This window comes from Humulus lupulus, chromosome 3 (genome assembly GCF_963169125.1).
Source record: "Humulus lupulus chromosome 3, drHumLupu1.1, whole genome shotgun sequence".
NCBI lineage: Eukaryota > Viridiplantae > Streptophyta > Magnoliopsida > Rosales > Cannabaceae > Humulus > Humulus lupulus.
The window spans coordinates 141,323,600-141,329,393 of NC_084795.1; positions in this window are offsets into that span (position 1 = coordinate 141,323,600).

A 5,794-nucleotide genomic window follows, 5' to 3' on the forward strand; every position below is an offset into this window, starting at 1 on the left:
ATCCAAAAATTCACAGACCAACCTGGTTTCCTCTGGTGCAACTGGTACAACCTTAGTGGTATCAACCCCCACTAGCTAGGATATCTATGCAACCCCTTTGCAATAAGTCTCTAGCCCTCAATGCTGAAATAAGAGGAAAACAAGGCCCGTTCACAACACCCACAAATACGATCGGCTGGAAAGTCCACATTCCCCTCTTACCATCTATGGTCGCCCTATATATGGCCAACCAATCCATACCCAGTATCATGTCGAAATCTTCCATTGCTAATTCAATCAGATCCACAAATAACTTCCCAATATCCACCGCTACTGGTAAAGATCAGGTTAATTCCCTAGAGACTACCAATTAAAGTAGGAAATGAAGTCCCAAATCCCACAACATACACATCGCAGGGTCGACTAAGTCCAACCTTACTAAAAATAATAATTGAATGCATAGCACCAGAATTAATCTATATTGTATAATAAGAGCCAATGCTAGAAATCTAACCTGTCACCACAGAGGGACTAGCCTCAGTCTCCGCTTATGTCAAAGCATCTACCCAAGTTGGAACCAAGTTTTCACCTTTCTCTAGTTCATTTTTCTCCAATTGCAACAAACCTTTCTTGAGATGACCCACGACGCCACATAGGAAACATACCTTGGCACGACATTCTCCCAAGTGGCATCTCTTGCACCAAGCACACTTTGGATAATTCCTCCACTTCTCACTTCGGCCCTGACAACCACTCTGAGTACCCTGAAGTCTCTCATCTAAACTGAGGGTACTAACTATACCTATAGTCTTCCTTTTCTGATCACTGGGGCGTCCGCCCTTACTGGACCCAGTAAACGGAGGTACCACCCTACGAGCATCGTGCTTTGGGGCACTCTCCCTCCATATCTCATTCTCGGAGCCCTCAATTGTACAAACCTTCTCTACTACCTGAGCTTATGTAGAAACCTCAGGTACTGAAACTATTCTAACATCTTGGGCTATCCTGAAGTTCAGTCCTCGAATAAATCGTTCCTTCCAAGCCATATCATTCGTCACCAAATCAAAAGAGAACATAGTAAACTAGTTGAATTTCAGGGTGTACTTTGCCACCATCACGGTGCCCTGAACCAAATTCCTAACTTTGTTCATCTTCGCAGTTTGAACTGTGTCATTATAATACCTCCATTGAACAACTACATGAATTCCTCCCAGCCCATCATAGCGACGTTCCGAGTATGTGATACCACCTCCCACCAAGTCCCAGCGTCATCCCTTAACATATAAGTGGCACATACCACCCTTTCATTACCCGCCACCCTAATATAGTCAATGATGGAACTGATCGTGCCCATCCACTATTCAACCCTGAGTGGATCTGGGTTTCCCTCAAAGGTTGGAGGGTATTGCTTCCGAAAGGGTCCCCATTTGTTCTCAACCCCAGGCTGAGCCAAAGCTGGTGCCTCTACCGGTTGCGCGAGCGGGGCAGCATTCCCTGAAGAACTTGCTTCCTCAACCATCTGATTTCTTCCTCTTGCAACTGTAGTCTCACTTGCATGTTTGCAAACATCTGCTGCTAGTTCTTAAGGGCATGAGGAGGGTTCTAGCCCTTGTTATCATCTAAAGCCTCGATACAAGCACCACCTAGTCTAACTGACTGCCTTGGATGCATAACTTCCAAGTACGTCTGCAATCAATGACTCAACTTATCAGGCATGATAACAGTTTCCAGAAGTCGTCCCACGATCAAACCCAAAATAATACAGTTATCACATGCAACAATAATGGTAATAAGAAATTCTATGACATGCATGTAGAAATCAAGAAGGTCCTGGTGTAACAATATATATATAATGCTACCTATTCTAGCATATAGATGAGGTGTATAATTCAAATAAGTAATTAAAAAGGTATTCAATCCATTACCCATCGAACTATGAGTCGAGCTTGTCTTTAGCAGCAAGCGTACATGTTCGGTCGATCTTCAGGCACCACAAAGGATTGGCAATTCAAATACAATTTTGTAACACCCTACTAATCCAGGACAAATACATCGTGTGTTTAAAATTGTGCTTAACTCGTTAAGCGATTCATTTGAACTCATAGTTGTAAGTAAAATTAAATAACAGTTTAGATAATAATATTTTTGGTCAAAATGTATGAAATTTTCATTAAAACTTAAAATATATACAACAGATCCCAAAAAGGTTTATCAAAACAAAATTACATTAAGAGTGTCCAGAATAGTTGGCCTAAGCAACAAAATTAGACTTTTATACTCTAAGTCCCACGAAATATCATGACTGTGGCGGCCAAGCAGGCGAAACGTGTATGCACAATAGTTATCCAATTCATGGTTGTTTGACCTTTCCCTTGCACTTACTTATACCATAGAGCACCCGTGAGCCAAGGCCGAGCAAGAAAACCACACATAACATAAACAACATGCTTGATAGGTAATAAATGATTAATTATAGTCATACATATCATAAACATGTTTCACAATTTACAAATATGATCATTTCAAACACATAAACTATTTACACGACCCAGCCAAAAAACCTTGCCAACGACCAAACCGAGCACGGTGCACCTACCGACACCAAGCTTAGGGTCCAAGCTTATGGAGAGAGGGAACTGCACCCTCAACTTGACCCCGCCTTTATGACCAACGTTCCACATGATTGCCGATCAACCCAAGTTCCGAACAATTTCTGGATATAGATCGTTCTGATCATCCATAGACAAATGAATAATAATATGCAAAGCAAACAACCTGCTCTATGTGCATATGCCAATTTTCTTACCTCGAGTCATGTGCTGAAGACAGAGCGACCTCGAGTGCGATCCTTTTCCTGAGCCCCACGAAAAACCCTTGTCACAACATAAACAGTACGTTTATTAGGGACTAAGTCCATATTACGGGTTTAAAAACTAAACCCTAGCTCTCGGGCCCCCAATACCATTTGACTCGGTAATGGAATCGTCCCCCAAGTGCCCAAGTTGGCCCCCAAAACAGATCCTCGGAACCCCGAGCCTAGTTCCTAAAAATCAGGAAAATTTGTTTTCTATACACCCGGCACGGTCGCGTCCCACGAAAATTTAAGGTTTCAAAGCCCCTAGCGCTATCACAGACACCCCTAGTATGATCGCGCTAGGTCCCTGGAACCTAAAAAACGAGCCCATAATTGATGTTATTCCTCAAATTTTAAACCTACGATTTCCCCTGTAATAACAGCCCCAAAAACTCGACTACTACATATTTTTTCAACAAATTTTCCATCACTTCAACCTCCATATAGCTAACACAACTTACATACAACATCAATATACCATTAAAACACCAATTACACATCAAAATCATAATTTACTAAACTTAGAGTTCTAAGCTCAAACTTTTGCTCTAAAATCTGAAAAATCTAACTCAAATTCAATTAAATTAATGAAAGAGAAGTTGTAATTCAATTGCTCAAATCATTTCCATCATGATCAAGCTCATACAACTTTCCTAGGAATCTTAATACTCCAAAAGTCAAATCAAATTCCCAATTCTACCAAGAACGCAAGAACACCAAGAACTTGAATAAAAAAATAGAGTGGTGAAGCTTACCTCTCTGAATTCGAAGTTTCTAAAGTTAATGAGGATGCTATTAGCTCCTAATCCCTTCAACACACTTTAGTCTTCATAGAATTTCCTCAAAGTCCCATGCTTTGGCCCTTGGCTCTTGTGTTTGGTCTTGAAAGAGAGGGAACGTGAAAGGAAGGCAACTGTCTAAACTTTACCAAATTTTGTTTAATACCATGGCCAAAAGACCATTTTACCCCTTGCTTTTACTTAACCTTAAAGCTAATCTAAAGGCGTTTTGGTCATTTTCCTAAAAATCTAATTACACCACTTATCTACAAATTTATTAACTAATCCATCAAACATATTTATTCTACCACTTAATTTCATTTTACCAACTGTCCCAAATTATTGAAATTCCCACAATACCCCTAGGTTCGACTCGAGTCGGACATTTTTTCCCTTTACGACTTTTCTGCTAAAACTGCTTGAAAGGACCCACTCATGTCGAATATCACATATATCCGCCTAATAGTGTGGTCTCAAGCATATAGCACATAAAATTACAATTATACCCTCAATGGGTCAAAGTTACAAAACATCCTTCTTTTTATTAAAAGCGGGTCTTTAAACACATTTCATACATATAATCATGCATAATCAATGATATAGTCATATAACTCTAATAATTACACCACGTGTTCTCCCAAAATGCTAATCAAAGTACTTAATCTTATTAGGAGTTTTGGGACGCTACATCTTCACATGAATAACTCTTTCCCACAAAAGTGGCAAATTTAGTCAAAATTAGCATACTATTAATGTTGAGAGCTAGAAATAGGGAGAGAGGGTTTTATATATATATAGAGAGAGAGAGAGAGAGATGTGAGTGATCAATTCACCAAAAACTCAAATCACCCCTTTAAATAGTATATGAACCCTCATTAGACTCAAACAATGAGATTAGAGCATTTAATTTGAATTTTGGAGCAAAACACATATCACCGTACGGTTCTGAATGGACCACCCAAGCGACGCGTTGCTTGTGTTGTGTTTCCTGGGACCAGCGACGAGTCACCTCCCAGAGGTGACGCAACGCAGGTACTTCTAACTTGGTGCACCAAAACTTGTCTCAAAACATCCCCAAATGCCTACAAACCTTTTGGGTACTCTTATACACTCTAAAGAAACTCTTTAGACCTGAAAAGATGATTTATAGATTCATTTACCAAAAGTCAACTCTCAAATGTTACCTTTAGTGAAACCGTTAAGGTTTTTGCACCTCTTCGTGCCTAAGCAATTTCACTGTGTATTTAACCAATCATAACAATACTTAGATACCTTATTTCACATCACCATTATACCAATTTTTTTAGTTAACTTTTTATTTAACCAATCATAATAACTATCTTCCCGTAATTTTTACCTTCTCATTGAAGGGGTTTCCACGTAAAAAATTGGTGTGTTGATTTGTAAAACCCACACTTTTATAATAATATTTTAATGAGTTGACTAGGTAAAAAGAAAAAAATAAAGTCTTTTTATATTTTTTTTCTCTTTCCCTCCCACTCTGCCCGACCATCTCCATCTCCCTCTTCCTCTTCCTCTTTCTCTTCTTTTTATCTTTCCTTCTTCTTCCTCTTCTTCTTCTTCTTCTTTGCTATCTCAAAAATGCAGCCATGAAAACAGCTTTGGACCGCTGCCTTCTGGTAACTGCCCGACCCCACACATTGGCCCATTGGGTTCACAAGCTGCTGACAACCCTGGCCATGAAGTTTCACCGTCGTATGCGCTGCCGTGCTTTAAAAATCTTAGGTCAATGTTTCAACCACCATAACTTCTCTCTTAAATTTCGACCAAGTACGACATCCAATAAATGAGTCATTTTCACCGTTGAACTCAGCTCATCAAGGAGAACAAATCCCAACCACCCTTGTTCGCCATCTGCCTGCTGTTGTCGACGCCCCGTTTCAGGAAGCCGCCACTTTGTAGCGACTTTGTGGTGATTATGTGGTATTTTTGAGTAAAATACTCGCATAAATGCGATCTTCTCGTTGAGTAAGTCATTTCGTTATATACCAATCCTACCTTCATTGATTTTGTTGGAGCACCGCTCACTACCCGCCACCAACTGCCACTATTATGGGCTCGGTTAGACTTCAAAACTTAAAATTTTAAATACAGGCATATTATATATTATTGGACAAGATTTTTAATTTCAAATGCACTAATGATAACATTTTACTCATTT